The 16999-nt window shown below is 44.7% G+C and overlaps 1 protein-coding gene across 6 annotated transcripts in view; it reads left to right on the top strand.

Moving 5' to 3' along the window:
* Positions 1-16999, top strand: part of DAB2 (DAB adaptor protein 2) — a 128981-nt gene that overhangs the window by 63879 nt on the left and 48103 nt on the right. For 2 of the 6 annotated variants that reach the window (XM_084783766.1, XM_084783770.1), the window contains exon 1: positions 12112-12346. The exons of 2 other annotated variants lie outside the window; for them this stretch is intronic. The gene's annotated coding sequence lies outside the window, so the exon portion shown is untranslated. Of the gene's footprint in view, positions 1-12111; positions 12347-16999 lie in introns of those variants that run through there. 2 more of the 6 variants (XM_084783769.1, XM_084783771.1) reach the window with 2 other exon arrangements.

The raw sequence follows: 16999 nt of genomic DNA, 5'->3' as shown, positions 1-16999 counted from the left end.
ACAAAGAATCAATTTGCTTAAGAAGAGAAAAAATTCTAGAGACAAAAAGAACTAAGTCATAGTATATCTTGTATAGCGTAGAGTATATACTTATACTATAACTATATGTTGTTGATGATAATATAATTTACTGGCCCAATTAAAACATCTTATTAAAAATATATATTTACATCTTACATTATAGCATAAAATAATTTTTCATCATAATTCTTAGAGATTAAACATTCAGAGAAAAAAAATAGGCAAATCCCATCTTAGCAAATGATCACATTGCAGATAATTGGAAATTAGAAAAGGTAACACTCACACCTTTTTTAGAAGCTGGATTGTTCCTCTGGATAGTTTCTTTTTCCCTTTTCTGCAATGATCCCTGAGCCTTAGGCACAGGATTGTGCTGTAGATACAGCAGCGTGGGCTGAGTTCCACAACTCTTCCATCAGCAGTGACTTTCAGTTGTGTAAAGAAAGACTGTTAAGAGCCAGAGGAAGAGGGAATTTTCTGTAAGAACACCAGAAACTACACCCATGAAGTCTCACCTGCATGGCCACCTGAACATGCAAAACACCAATAGACATGCTCATGTGGAAAGAAGAAAGCTCAGGCCACCTCAACCCTACACAAAGAACTGCAGGCAGCTGAAGAATTTTGAGAACTGGAGAAACGGGAAGAGCAAAACAACTAGTTATCTAATACCTAATGGTCATCCCATCCCTGAAGACATATAAACACAGCAACATTATATGGACTGAGCAGAATGAGTGTGTGTGTGTGTGTGTGTGTGTGTGTATGAGTGTGTGTTTGTGTGTGTATATGTGTGTATGTGTGTGTATGTGTATGTATGTGCATGTCTATGTGTACGTGTGTGCATGTGTATGTATATGTGTGTATGTGTGTGCATGTGTGTATGTGTATGCGTATGTGCATGTCTATGTGTATGTGTGTGCATGTGTGTGTATATGTGTGTGCATGTGTGTGTATGTGTGTATGTGTGTGCACATGTGTATGTGCATGTGTGTGTATGTGTGTATACTTATCTGTGTGTGTAAGTGTGTGTGTGTGTGTGTGTGTGTGTGTGTGTGTGGTGGCTCATGGGTAGATTTGGAGGGAAGGGGGGGATGATGTAATTAGAATCTCAAAAAAATATTTTTAAAAATTGGATTGTCTAGATGTTTAGGTTTTTTGTTTTGTTTGTTTTGTTTGTTTGTTTGACACAGGTATCTGTTGTAGCTCACATTAGCTACAGGAGTTAGCAATTCAATACATTGCCCAAGCTGGCCTCAAATTCCCAATTCCTCTTCCTCAGGTTCCTAGCTAGAACTGCAGTTGTGTGCTACCGTGCCCAGATTCTTCCTCTATAAAATGTTTCTCAGGTCACAACTCATAAGCTAGAAAGATGACAGGTAGGGTAAAGAGTCACAAAATGATGTTATAATGTTAGCAGTTTCACTCGTAAAGCACATACTGCTTTGCACTTGCTTTGCACGAAGTTCTCCTACGCCTGAGACCCAACTTCATCATCAGCTGGATAAGGACATAATGACCTAAGTGCAAGATAGATACAAGAATCAAACCTGAGTAAGGGTAGAGCTCATTAAACTAAAATTACACATGGATAGTTCAAAATTGGTGTCCTTGTTATCAAGATAAACATTGTCTGCTGGGCAGTGGTGAAAAACACCTTTAATCTCAGAACTCAGGAGACAGAGGCAGATAGAGTTTTATGAGTTCGGAGCCAGCCAGGTCTACAGAGAGAGTTTCAGGACATCCAGAGCTAATATAGAGAAACAAAGCCATTTTAAACAAAATATTGCCAAGTTCTGTCTGCTTCCTGTTGCTACCCTGCCAAACAGGTGCTTCTGACATTTTATGCAACAAGAGACCAAAGAAAAGTCCCATCAAATGTCCACGGCAAGGTCAAAGTGCAGAACCCCGACGACCCAAGACACTCTGAAAGCCACTCTTCTTAAAACGTGCTCTGTACAGGGGTATCCTGACTTCCCGAAGCCAGAAAGGCGAAAAACAGACTCTGGAATGTCTGATCAGACAAGCACATGACAGCGAAGTCCGCCTGCCGCTTCCTAAGGCCCAGAAACCAACAGACTTTGGACCTATTTGTTCTCCGCACTCCCTGGGGCGAAAACCAGACAGGAAAGCCCGGGTCATTTCGCAAATCACCTGACTTCAAACCTAAATCAGTAACCCAGAGGAACAAGGACTTCAGGAGCATAGGGGCGCCCCAGGGGCTTAGCCTGCACGTTCCGATAAGACCTGATGTTGAATGATTAATACCACCCTATTCATCCTTGACCCCAGGAGGTGCTCCTCCACACACGGTCAAACTCCACCGGCGAAGAACTGGGAAAAGAAGGCAAACACAGGTCTATAGAATGGGGCTACAGGATTCTCTCTAGCGTCCAGCTGATAACCTAGCTGCAGTCGGCAGATCGAAAATGACAAGGACCAAATGAAAGCGAGAAAGAACGGACTCCATGCGAAACCGTGGGAGCACAGTCTTGACTTCCTAGTACAGAACACTGCAGTTACTAACAAAAAACAGAACTCTGTTGAATCCAATCCACAAATGCCAATGGTTCAGCTTTGCCAGTCTTGAGTGTGTTTTGTTTGTTTCCCTATTTTTTTCCCCTTTCTTCTGTTTCCTTTAGATCGTGGTAGTGGGCTGAGATCTTTTAAAGAAAATTCAAGGTTTAGGACTTAGAGATTTAACTCAGTGGTAGAGAACTTGTCTAGCAAAGCCAGGAGTTCAGTCCCAGAATAGGGGTGGAATCCGATAGATCACATTTCACTCACAAATACTTATATTTCAATTTCGCCTTCTCAAAAATACCTCTTAGCAAGTGGTTAGAATCTACAAGTCACAAAATTACATATTTTTGCCTCCTCTCTCCTCCCTTCGGTTGATGCCCTTGAGTGGCTGGAGAAGCAGTCGTTTGTTCTGTAGACTGTGCCACACGCTGGGCTCAGCTAGAGTGAGACACTCAGCCTGCTCCCTTACCCGTGCGCTTCGTCTAACCTGGCAGGGGAAATCTAGACTTTGGATCAATATCCCTCATCTTATTCTCACAATAGACTGTGCGGTCCCTACTATCTCATAGAAGTCATCTTTTAAAAAAGCGTGAAGCAGGAGTCAACTGGGCTTGACTATGTGCCGAGTATAGACGAGAGAAGAGCTGGAAGCTAGTGGGATAGCTCGGTGACACACTGCATGGCTCAGGCATGACACAGAGACCCTGCGATCAAAAACACATGCACGCATATACCCCCAGAAGAAAATAACACAGCAGGCCGATATTCTTTTTTGTTGTTGTTGTTGTTGTTGTTTGTTTGTTGTTTGTTTCGTTTTGGTTTGTCTAGACAAGGTCTCTCTGTGTCGGCCTTGGCTGTCCTGGACTCGCTTTGTAGACCAGGCTGGCCTCGAACTCACAACGATCTGCCTACCTCTGCCTCCCAAGTGCTGGGATTAAAGGCGTGCCCCACCACGCCCGACTGCAGGCCTATATTCTAAACCTACTTGAACTCAGATTTTCAAATCAAGCAACGAATGTTCTCTGTCTCACTGTGTGTGTCTCTCTCTCCCTTCCAAATTCTACCAGCCACCAATCCCACCTCTACCCAGACTCTTTCAGGATTTTATTGATCAACTCCATTTTATGTAGAGTATATGAGTATCAGAACTGCTGTTATTGGTTTTTTTGTTGTTGTTGTTGTTGTTTGTTTGTTTGTTTGTTTGTTTGTATTTTAAACCACATGCAAATGGAATCAGGCCTCATCTCCCTTTATAGCTTGATCTGCCTGCTCACCTCATCAGTGCCAATACAAACAGCTCAGGGCATCCACTATACCACCGCTGCTATAGTGAGGGTGTCTCCAATGGTGGGCACCACAGCACCACAATTCGTTTCTATTTTCTGTTACCACACTCAGGTTGTTCTGGCTTTTTGCCTTTTTAAGTTGACTGAGACAGAGCATCTTGTAACCCAGGCTGGCCTTGAATTCCTGATCTTCCTGCCTCCACCCCCTGGTACAGGAATTACAAGAATGTGCCATCATTCCTGGGTAGAATTCTTAAACATATTTCTAGGAAAATGAATGGGATTTCTCCTGAGGCTGTTTGAGAAATGAAATTTCTGGGTTTGGGGGACAAGCTTATTTTCAAATGTCCTTGATGGCTTTAAATGTTTGGAAACCTTTGCCTTGTCACCAGCATAGTGCTAGGTGCTGAGGACTTCCTGTTAACCCTTTAGACACCTTGGCTGATCTAATCTGATAGCACTCAGGGAAGGTGCTTCGATACTTGTCTTTTTAGAAGTCAGGGCTACTCCTCAAGTGATGTAAGGTTGCTGATCCATGGAGCTGGGATTCACACCTCAGCAAATTGTGTCTAGAATGACACTAAATTCAAAACACAGTGTAACAAGACAGCAAGATACTCTAGCCAAAGAGCAGCATACAACCCAGGAGAGACTTCATGGAATAGAGCGCTTGACTTCCTTCTCATCAGTCACATTTCCAAAGAGAGAACATTCTGAGCCTCTAAGAAGATATCATTTTTCAGGGAGACATTTGTTAACAGGGTACATGTCTCTGTCTGTGAACTATGGGGGGGGGGGATGGGATCTACTTTTCATGGCAAGCCTTCAGGAGGCAGCTCTCTCTCACCTAGCTGCACAGGCCTGAGTCAGTCTCGTTCTGCCGACTCATGCTGTTATGACCTAGCTGCAATGGGGCGCCCTTGGCAGCTCTCACTGCCATGAGGGTCCTCTCAGTGTCTCCTGGCTCTGCTGTGGACGCCCTTCCACCTGGAAATGGCTTTTCCATGACAGAAAATTCTCTTCTAAGCATGGATAGGAAAGCCCAGGGTCCTGTGAACTCTGGAATCTCCTACTCATGACTAGAATTATGGTTTGTACATGACAGTTGGAGCAGAATGTCTAGATTATTCAAGGACTTGGATTGAATTCTGGCTCTGGCTTTACCTCTGTGAAAAAAAAAAAAAGCAAACTGAGGTGTCTGTTTGTGCTCAGGAACAAGAACACGTGGGCTAACCTGTTTGACCATGACGTTACGAGGATACAGATCAGATAGGACTAAAAGACCCAGATAGAAATCTTCCATTAACAAAGGGCAGGAAGAATGAGGAGTGGCTGTAAACCTACAGTTCTGTGGAATTCAACTTTATTTTATAGCAGGAGGTCCTTTGATGACCTAGTAAGAACTACAATGGTCTTTTTTTTTTTTTTAGATTTATTTATTTATTTATTTATGCAGTGCTCTGCCTGCATGTACATCTGCATGCTAGGAGAGGCCATTAGATCACATTATAGATGGTTGTGACCCACCATGTAGTTGCTGGGAATTGAACTCAGGACCTCTGGAAGAGCAGACGGTGCTCTTAACCTCTGAGCCATCTCTCCAGCCCCAATGCACTTTTCTTCGGAAGGGTGAACACACACCTGTGCTTCTGAACTTTGAGCGAGCTACATTACTCTGGTGTACAAAAGGTGGATTATTTCCACTCTCTGATTCTGAAGTGACTTTTCGCTGGAGTGTGGTGGCATGCACCTGTAATTACAGCACCTGAGAGAAGGGAACAAAAAGAATGCCTTAAGTTTGACTCTAGTCTCATCCATACAATGAGCTCCCAACCAGCCAGCTAGGAATATATATTAGAGACCCTGTCTAAAGGGTGGGAACGTCTTTTAGCTGGGATCAATAGTATGCACCTACAGCGTCAGCCCCAAGCAGGAAGGCAGGAGATCACTTGAGTCCAGGAGTTTGAGCCCCATTCTGGTAGCATAGAGAGACATATTTTCAGACATCATCATCATCATCATCATCATCATCATCATCATCATCATCATAAAAGTGTCTTCTGAGTCTTTGAATGATTACATCATGTGGCATTGGCTCTAGATTCAAAAGCGGCTGTTGTGTTTCAGAGCTGAAGTGACTATGGTAGGCCGGGCTGCTTAGCATATCACATGTGCCTAGCTGGGCTTAGTCAGATTTGTTGGATTAAACTAAATGGCTGTCCACTCTCTGGCTCTGCTCTTCACAGGTGCAATAGAAGAAACAGAGACTAGCCTTCAATGTTTATCTGTCTACTTTCCACCTTTCCTTTTTTTTTTAGTAGTCCCATTTCAGCAAAATTTACACACACATATCCCCCCTGCCCTCTCAATGAACCCACTTTGTTGAAGTAATCCTCACCACCTCAGGATCACCTGCCTCAGGTCAGCCTTAAAGACGCCACTACAGTCAGTTCCTAGATATAAAAACTTCATAATGATGGATGTATGGTAGCAGTGGTGGAAATGTCTTCGGTCATTCATTCGTTTGAGACAAGGTTTCTCTGTGTAGACTGATTGTCCTGAAATTTGCTCTACAGACCAGACTGGCCTCAAATTCAGAGATCCAACCTGCCTCTGCCTCCTGAGTGCTGGATTAAAGGTGTGTGACACCACCACCCAGCCATAATTTCTAATAATAGACAGCTTTTTAGTAAAAGTGTTGCTTTTACTTTTTTCCCCCCTGTATTATTTATTTCACTTTTATCATTCTAGAATCTAGAACCAAAGAGAAAAGAAACCCTGCCAGCTGGGCATGGTGGCCGAGGCAGGGGGATCACAGTTAGTTCCAGGTCAGCCTGGCCTAGTCCAGGTTATCACACAGAGAAACCCTATCTTGGGGGTGCGAGGGGGTGACCTGCCTCTCAACTATGGGAATCTTCTCTCCTTCTCCACTGTTCTAATCCCACAGAGAAAAACAAAATCAATTTCCTCTTGACCTCGTGGGGCAAAATATAGTGTTTCTCAATGTGCTGCTCCCCAGACCACCGTATCAGCAGAACCACACCAAAGTGTTATTGAGCAGAGATTCCAGGCACTTCAGACAGCTGGCATCCCCAAGCCTGTGGCTACTGAAGCCTGCGCACCCTAAGGAATAGAAATGAAGACTCCGAGTGTGTGGTGTTAGTGTGTATGTGTGTGTGTGGTGTGTGTAAGACGGATGTGTTTGTGTCTGAGGGTGTGTGAGCCATGGGCAGACCTAGAGAAATGTAAACTCTGGTTCAGTTAGGCTTCTGACCATAGAGCCATTGGGATCTACCTGTCTCTCTTCCCAGGGCTCCGATAACGACATGCACAGTGGCACAAGCCTGCTTTTGTTGGTTTGTTTTGTGGATACCGGAGATTCGAACTTAGGTCCTCCCGTTTACAGAACACAAACTCACATCCACTGAGCTATCTCCTCATTTCTCACACTCACTTTTGAAAGAGCTAGGACTGTACCTTCATAAGAATCTTTTCAGGAGAATGTCTCCCGAATCTCTCCTTTTTTCTCATGATAAAATCATATCACATAGTTTTATGGATTTTGCAAACCTGCACTTACACCATTTCAGTGGATGCACCAATGCATCTCTGTCTGTGGACAACTTTTGGGTTTTTTTTTTTTTTTTTGGTTTTTTGAGACAGGGTTTCTCTGTGTAGCCATGGCTGTCCTGGACTCGCTTTGTAGACCAGGCTGGCCTTGAACTCACAGCGATCCGCCTGCCTCTGCCTCCCGAGTGCTGGGATTAAAGGCGTGCGTCACCACGCCCGGCTTTTCTTTGCCTTTCATGCCTGGCTCTCATGTGTTTCTCTCCTCACAACTTACTTCCCCCTCCATCAGGGTTCTGGTAACCTATATCTCTAGCTAGGTTCTATTCCCTTACATTTATTTATTTATTTATTTATTTATTTATGGTTTTTCAAGACAAGGTTTCTCTGTGTAATAGCCCTGGCTATCCTGGAACTCTGTAGGCCAGGCTGGCCCCAAGCTCACAGCGATCCACCCGTCTCTGCCTCCTGTGTGCTGGGATTAAAGTCGTGTCCCACCACACCCAGCTCAGTGTGTTCTTCTAAAATGTTGCAAATGATTCCATGTGTATGAATCACAACTTAATTCCTTCCTGCTGACAGACATACTTTGTTTTCAGCTCCCAATCTCTATGAACAATAAAGCAAATTAGCACCCTTGTATATTGTATTTATTTTATGTCTAGTGCACAGGTTCTTCCCTTAGGGTTTAAGACCTGGCTAAGTGGTTGGTATCAGTATTCTTGCAAGACTATATGTATTTCATTATTTTATTTGTGATGATAAATACATTTTTATTTTGATAACTCAGCTTGCTAAATATTTTTGAGTAATAGTTTATATTAAAGTACTCTTCAACTGTATTACTCAAATTGTCTACAAGTATATAGGTAGCAAAGTGTGGCTGGTTATAGAAATGTATAATATAATGAATTTCATTTCTGCATGTATATGTGTGTGTGCATTTGCACATGGGTGTGGAACCCAAATGACAACTTTTGGGAGTCAGTTCTTCCTTATTATGGGGCCCTTGGGATGGAATTTCAGGTGTCAGACTTTGCACACAGCTCCATCTTGCTGGCCCAATATCAAATCGTAAGTGCCCTTCATTTCATGGTGTTCCAATTTCCCCAAGTATTTTAGTGTTCTACATCAGAATTTCACTATTGCTATATGTCACATGCAAAAAAAATTGAATTTTGTGGCATTGTCAGGGATATTAGGAAGAAAATCAATGAGAGAAACCAGCAGAAACAAATGAAAATAACGCACCTTTCAATTTTCAGAAAATAGTCATAGGGGAGGGGAGTAAGGGAAAAATGGGAGGGAGGGAGGAATGGGAGGATACAAGGGAGAGGATAACCATTGAGATGTAATATGAATAAATTAATAAAATTAAAAAAAAACAAATTTCAGAAAATATTATCTGAAAGACACACACAGAGAGACAGAGAGATAGAGAGGGCCATGGGGGGAGCCAGAGAGAGAGAAAGAGAGAGAGAGAGAGAGAGAGAGAGAGAGAGAGAGAGAGAGAGAGGAGGGAGAGAGGAGATGGATGCATAGGTGAATGAATGAGTGAATGAATGACAAAAGCAAAGACAAACTCCCAATATTTGCCCATCCCTGCATCCCTGTCAACAACTGAATCCGATGGGATCTTTTTTCTGCAGTGTTAACTATATAGCTTCAGTAAAGGGCAAAGGACGCTCTGTGGAAGCCGCAGCCCTTTTTCTTCTTTTCTTCCTCTTTGACAGACTTTTTTTTTTTTAATTATATGGAAAATAGGAATGGGGGAACCTTAACAGATGAATCTCAATTCTTGTTTGATATTTCCCCTCTTAGATTAAATTATCCTCCTGCCTCAGTCTCCAGAGTCAGTAGGACTGTAGAAAACAACCCATCTGGCCAAGCTTGCTGTGTTTGGTTCAAGCATCTCTATGTGTTCAGCAAGCACCAAAGTATACAGTTTCCTTGAGGCCAATTCCAGAGTACCATTTACAGCTCATGAAAAATAGCAAGATTCAAAATGAGCACTTTATGGAAAGTCTAAGCAGCGGAGGACGGGGCAAGAGTGGGGTGTGTGAGAGAAAGGGCTTGATGTTTGAGCTGAGAACTGACAGTTTAATCATGGCAGAAAAGACATACATAGGATAGCCTGCATAGGCAGAGCTGCTGTGGAAGCACATTCCAGAAAAATCTTAAGAGATTACTTTAATAATAAACCATGCATTCTTCAGCAAGCTGTCACGGGATTAACTACCCCTTTCTAGGCTGGGAGCACAGTCCAGATTCCACCCCACCCCACCCCACCACAGGCAAGTTTTGTGCAAACAACAATTGTTATGTGGCGACCATGTTTTTTCAAACACTGATTTTAATTTTTTCTTCCTACCTTAATTTTCTAAACAAATTTTGGTGGTGATAGAAGGAAAGAAAAGCATGCTTTCCACAGATGAACATCTGGTTGGGCTCTGTGTGTGCTTTCTTATGTGGAGATGTTCATTTTAGACTTACTAAAAAGTTAACAACTTAGACATGGCAGGAAGAAGCACCTCCTGGGATAAAAAGAGTTAAATTTATTTTTATTTCTTTTTATTTTTTTCCTACATAATGTGAGCAGGACATTGAGCTTCTGCCAAGACCAATATCAGCGCCCTAGAGATATAAAAATACACTTCAAACCAGCACTCCCCACTGGGGGCTCTTTAGATTTCTGTATAAAACAAGGGTGTCCTTTTTAAGCGGCCACTTTGAGCCCACTGCTCACAAATGAGCTATGTGGGCCCACCTCTTCTCTCCACACTGCAGTTCACAGCAGATGAAATCATTTTCCTTCCCTGGTTTCTAAGGCAAATCCTTTCCTTTCGGTGAGGACATATCTTTGAACTACGTAGCTAGAGATACAAGCATGAGTGGGTACTTCCAAGTTGAGAAATAATACATTGTTTAAAGTTTAAATTTTAAAGACCTGTTTGCTTAAATGAACCTCTCTCTCTCTCTCTCTCTCTCTCTCTCTCTCTCTCTCTCTCTCTCTCTCTCTCTCTCTCTCTCTCACACACACACACACACACACACACACACACACACACACACATTTTTGAGTCTTTTGAAATGAAACTATTCCTCTAGACGTCTGGATTTTAGAAACAAAGTGTGACGTTCTCAGAGGCAACAGAACAAAAGTTCTCATCTATGTCTTAAGTCTTCACAGAATTAAAGAGTAGACCTCTTGTCATGAACAGAAAGACTTTTTTTTTTCAATCATAGAAAATTACCTCAGAGGAATAGTGAAAGCTGACAACATTACCCCCTCTGCTCTGCATGCCCAGGTGTGGAGGGGATGCAAGGTCAGGAGGGGCAGAACGCTGACCATCTGGGCTGCTCTGTGCCCCTTGCTCTCCCTGCACTAGGGCTGCTCCAAGCCTGACCTACTTGCAAGCAGAAACTGCCACTCACATTGAGCTACCTCAAATTACACAGTGGCTTTGCAGCTGGGGCTAGGCATGGACCACAAAATACATCCTTGGTGTGCCATAAGCCCGATTTGAACCCTTGGTGCTCAGTGGTAGCATGCAAATCCATTGTGTTGCTTATTCAATAAAATCAATAGCCCATTCCATGCAAGTTACAATTTGTCCTTTTCATAGTCGATACATTCTGCTTCCAAGGGTTCAGGGAGGAGGGATGAAGGAGAGAGAGGAGGAAAGAGATGAGGAGAGAGAAAGAAGCAAAAGGAAAAACAGACAGGAGAAGGAGTAATAATTTTTTTAAAAGGGACCAAATAAAACAAGAAAGCAGAGGAGAAGGAGGAAGAGGAGGAAGGGGAGGGGAAGGAGAAAGGGGAGGGAGGGAGAGGAGGAGGCCCTTCCCAAAGTGTAATTTCCTGAGTCCTTAAAAAGCACTGCTGTTTCTGTGACTGTTTGACAACTGCCCCTGACTTTAAAATATGAAGAAAAGAAATCACAAGACTCTACATGATTCGAGAGGCCTGCTCTGCCAAGCCATCCACAGCTGAACATTGGTGGCGATACTTTCAACACCTCTTCTCATAGCTCAAGATTTTCATGACAGGATAGAAATGTTATCTACATATGGTCGGGCATACAGTGAGCAAAAATCCAGCATATGACGTGTGGATATCACAAATGAAGATCACCTAGATGGATTATACAGACACTCGTTTTATTTAGGCCCCTTTAACAGAGAGAGTACACTCAGGCATGGTATTAAACGTTAATATGAAGTGCATCTTTTTACATGGGCACAGATAAGCTTTTCTCCTATTTAAGCACATCACGTTTTCAGTTAAAGAATAGCGCTTTCTTTGAAGGTAGCAATCCAGACACATGCTCAGCTTTAGGAAGGGCATATCAGACCAGACCTGGGACCCACTTTCCCACATAAGGAAAGTCAGGAATAAAAGGCATCTCTTTGTTCCAAAGGCGATGTAGGATGAGTTCGCGTGCCATGCCACTTGAAGTAGCAATCCAGGGAACGGATTTGTGAAACGATTCCCACCCCTTTCCTCTAGAGTTTCCCTTTTCCTGTCCTTATGTGCACCCTTCCTGGCCCGAGGCGGTGTGGGGTTCGTGGAGCGGGCTGTGTGCTAAAGATCCTTTCTCCGGATCTCTGCGATCGCCCCCAACTGGCCGGGCTCACGGAGCGCAGGAGGTGCCGGTCTCCTTGGCTGCCGCTCGAGTTAATAAACAGTTAAGTTTGGAAGACTCCTCAGACACGTTGAGGGGGAGTTACCAAGCCCAGGCAGCAAAAACATCCCGCCACATTCCTGGGGAGTCCTCAGCTGCCAGCATCTGATTAGAACCATATCTCTCTCTCCGGGAGTGGCCGCGCGGCTCCGAGGCTCCGGCCGGCAGCTATTTAAGTGAGGCCCACCGCGTCCTCTGCGCTGTAGCCTGGAGGCTCCGGGCGCGGGGAAGTCATGCTGGCTCCGCAGAAGCTCTAGCCAGTCCGTGAGTAGCTCTGCCATCCACTTTCCCTTGGGTTCCATTTTTTGGCGACCTCCCTCCCTCCTTTGCTGGCTCCTCTCTTCCCACCCTGTCTTGGCTGCAGATCTTGGGCCATAGAGAGTCTTACAAATCAGTGTACTAGGGGGAAAGCAGCGGTTTTGTGGCCTGACATCTGTGGAATGCTTCCAAAGAATGCGTTTTACCTTTGGGGTCGGACTCCCAGACGCCCATCCTGTGACATTTAACAAGCCCCTCCGTGTATGTGCCTGTGTGTGGTGGGGGGGCGGGGGGGGCGGCGCGGGCGCCTGAGTGCTTAAGGGCTTTGGGGACATCCCAAGGAAGACGCCACGGGATGGCTGCTGACCACCTAATTAACTCCTTAAGGGTGTCCAGTTTTGCCCTGTGACAAAGGCTGGAGACTTGGTTTGTGCCTCCAAGGAGCTATTTTCTGCTGACTGACAGCATTAAAAATGTGAACTTTGTCTTACACCGGCATTCCTAGGCAAGGATCTGCCCAAGCGACTTTAAATCCCGGAACGTTTAAATGCTGTTTTTCTAAACTGTTGTAAACTAGTTGGAAGGATTAAGTAAGAATTGGAGAAAAGGGACGAAAAGTGTGTTAAAACCTTGGATCCGCTGTCAATAAGGCGGCTTTCCTTGCAGCATAGAGCTGAATGTGTTATTTCTTCCTGCCGTTTCTCCTTTTTCACTTAATGCTGAACCCTAGCTCCGTAGTCGGTTTCAGATAGAAGCTGCTTGAATCCAAAGGGAAATATAACTGGATTAAAAACACTTAAACAATCTGGATGCTATCTCAACCCCGGCAAGCCCCCACCCACCCACCCTTTCCTCTTTCTTCTCAGCCTGTGTTTGGAAGGAAGGGAGCCACTCTGTAAACCTAGAAGTGCAGAAATGAGCCTCCAGACACATGGAAAGATTTAAAAATTACGGAGGGGCAACCTCATGAATAGTAAATGTTGCTGTTGCTCTATAAAGTGACTTGATGGGAAAATTTCTGGCCCTAATCAGGCAAAGCAGGAGCGTGGAGGGGGACGGAGCAATTCCAACCTAAATAATGGCAGAAAATTTGCCAACAACAAGCCTTGGAGATAGCTGACAAGGCTCCCGGGACAGCTGTGATGGGATGGACAATCTAGCCTTCTTACAATCTTGAGGCCTGGCGACTGCACACAGAAGTACTGCCTGACCGTTCAGAAAGGAGGGGCTAGACAGGATTTGGGACTTGACACAGAGCTCTCTGGTCCTGGATCAATCGGGCTGCCCTACTCTAGCTAGGTGCCCCCACCCACCGGGCTCGCTACTTCTCCCCACTCCCTTGAATTGAGGCAAGGCAAAAGCAGCGCTGAAAAGGAGTTCAGTTGCTTGAGAATCCAGGAGTGTTGGGGATTCGTGCTTTCCTGTAGAGAACTAGTTAGGTATCTGGCAAGAGCCATGCAATGGTGAATGCAACTCAGAAGGCAGGCGAGACGAGCAAGACCCTTTGAGACAGTGCCGAAGAGGTGCAGTGATCTTTCTCAACACGCATGTGAGAGACACAGACCGCTTACTCCGTGTTCTTAGGCACTTTGCCTTAAGCTCACTGGATTCTTTCCCTGTTTTGTACTAGTAACAGACCCTTCTTTCCCTACTGCCAATTCAAGCCCTTTTGTCTAATCATTAACCTCGAAACTGTCTCTTCCTAGGCCAGTATGCATCCCCATTCACCTGAAGTCCTGGAGAAGGGCCGCAGGACCTTGTGCATGCGCTAGCCACTGAGCCCGCTTCCCTAAATCCCTGACTACATGGCATTACTTTGTACCTCAGTCTAGATTTAAATCCATTATCCTCGCGACTCTGCCTCATGAGTGCTAGGGTTGTAGTAGAGGCTACCGACACCTAGCTAACTATGGGGGGGAGGTGAGGAGAGAGGGAGAGGGAGAGAGGGAGAGGGAGAGGGAGAGAGAGAGATTGTGCAGGAATGGGAGGAATGTTTCCCACCTTTGCCCTCTAGCGCACATGTATTTATAGAGCTGGCGATGCTGACACCACACCATCTATCTCCACCTGAGGATGTAAAGGAGGCTTGAAAGATAACCACAGCACTGTTTTTTATAGGCCTTGCTGATTTGGGAAGAACAAAATCCAGAGGTCAGTGGGCTCTTTAGTTTGTTTGGTTGGTTGGTTGGTTGGTTGGTTGGTTTTCTGTTTTTGCTTTTTGCTTCCTTCTTTCCTTTTTTGTCTTTTAATGTTCTGAGACAGAGTCCCAATGCATATCTCTTCTCAGGTTAACATTGAATTCCCAGCCTCAGGTCTCCAAGTCCTGAAAATTCCAGGCAAGCACCACCACACCCAGCTCAGAGTCTGCATTTCTACTAAAGACTTGTTAGTGTAAATTCCTGTCATCGGACCCATTCCTTGTCTTCCACCATGGGTCAGATGGGGTTCAGTCTGCTTGTTGGGGCTGAGGGGAGACGCTTTTAAGATACTTGTTGACCTAGGATGCTGTAAGGGCCTATCGGAGTTACTGACCAGCTGCTCTGGTTCGCTCAGCCGTACCTGTTACCTAAAAGAGCAGGAAAGCATGGCTTGCTGGGTGGCTGGTGGCCATCAGGAAACTCTGTGGGGAACTGTGCTCCTGGTGAGACCATGAGGAAGTTGCTTCTAGCGTACCTAAGCCTACCACGACTTTGATCAAGCTAACTTGAAAGCACTGTCTCTCTCTCTCTCTCTCTCTCCTTTTTTTATTTTTACATTTTTTTTTTCAAGACAGAGTTTCTCTGTGTAACAGCCCTGGCCGACCTGGACTCACTTTGTAGACCAGGCTGGCCTGAAACTCACAGAGACCCACCTGCCTCTGCCTCTCGCGCTGCTGGCTTGCACGATGAGTTTCTATGCCACCTCCTCTCCACTGGGGAAGTTAATCATTCCTTTTCATGAAGACAAAGCTAGGATGCTGGAATGTGTGACAAGGCTGCTGAAGGGAGTTCACTATGGGAATAAGTTGCCCCAGCTGTACCCTGACTTGTACCAGGCCTGGAGGGGTTAGGTAACTGACCTACCACTTAAGTCTTCCTAAACTGGACAGAATTAGAACGGAAACCAGATCGCCAATATGAAACACCTGGGTAGCAGGGCGTGGGTTTTGTTTTGTTTTTGTCTTTCTCTTTGGAGTTGCAATGGTTATAAAGTCGAAGTACTATTTCTGAATTGCACAGGTTGGCCCAAGTCCCATTTAGACGGCACAGTGTTCATGTCAGACAAGTGTGTTTAAGGGAAGCCTACATTAACCTAGTGGGTTCATCTTGTCAGTGTGAGGGAAGCAATGACTAGGCCTCCTGTTAGAGACATAATCCAAACAATCTTCTGATTGGGGGCACGAACGGTGCTGGACATCCTGGTTTTTTCGGTGTTTTGTTTTGTTTTTTGTTTGTTTGTTTGTTTTGAGACAGGGTTTCTCTGTGTAGCCTTGGTTGTCCTGGACTCACTTTGTAGACCAGGCTGGTCTCAAACTTACAATGACCTGCCTCTGCCTCCCGAGTGCTGGGATTAAAGGCCTGCGCCACCACGGCCTGGCAGTGCTGGACATCTTAAAGGCTTAACAGCTCATGCACTCATATGCCAGCCACTGTGCCTCCTTCTGCCAACACTGCGCAGTTAGGTGGAGTTGAAAGCATCCTCACAACAGCTAGTAAAGTGACCTTGGGAACACAGAATAACCTTTCAGTAATTCTGTTTTCTTATCTAGGGAAAAACAATAGTGCTTAGGATTGCTGGAAAGATAAGTGGATCTACGTCATTACAATACTTTACTTTATTTGCTTTTCTGTTTGTTTCTGCCTCCTGAACAACTGAATTAACTGTCTTTGTGGACACTGGAGGCAAATGAAGAATTTCTTAATCAAAACAGAATATCCCCCACTATCTGAGCAGTGTTAATGATTCAAGTCCTCAATACTAAGGAAATCTGTGCATTTGCCGTGTTCACGCTCTCAGCGTGGAAGCCTGCTATTTGGTTTGGTCAGAATAACCTCTGCTCTCATTTAAATCATCCCCACACTTTCTCAGACTCCCCACGGAGAAAGAAGGATTCTTCTCCTGAAGTCAGCATTCTAGCCAAGGAAGTGGGAAAGGGAAGGACCACCCTGACTAAGCTGGTGACTAGGCTAGTACATCAGGGGGGCCCCAATACCATCGTGGTCCACATAGCTGGGCAGGTTGCCCTAGTGATTCCCCTTCCTGCATCTTTCCACCACCATCCTGCAAGGAAACTTGCCTTCTCTAGGCCAAGCAGAATCAGAACAAATTGTTTCCTGGTCTAAAAATGGAAGTTACTAAGTGAAATAGAATCCCTTTCTACTGCTATGGCCCTCCCATTACCCTCAAACTTATTTTAATTCCAGTATAAACTTTGTAATCGTTGCTAGCCCTTACATCATCTAGATAGCAAAACTCGACAGCATAAAATTTTCAGTTATTGCATCAGTACAAAAATTGGCTTGGCAATTTCTGTCTCCTCTTCCAACCTGCACCAACTAGCTGGGGGCAAGTGACTTTTGGCTGAGGTAAGCTGGTAAGAATTTCTCAGAAATGGGACATGCCAACTTAAGGTTCAGTGCTACGAAAGTTACTAGGAAGCAGAAAAGTGTGGCGACCATC

Source organism: Acomys minous (genome assembly GCF_964271855.1).
Source record: "Acomys minous genome assembly, chromosome: 5".
NCBI classification, from domain to species: Eukaryota; Metazoa; Chordata; class Mammalia; order Rodentia; family Muridae; genus Acomys; species Acomys minous.
Note: the sequence above shows the minus strand (reverse complement) of the source record. Positions and strands in the feature narration are given on the sequence as shown.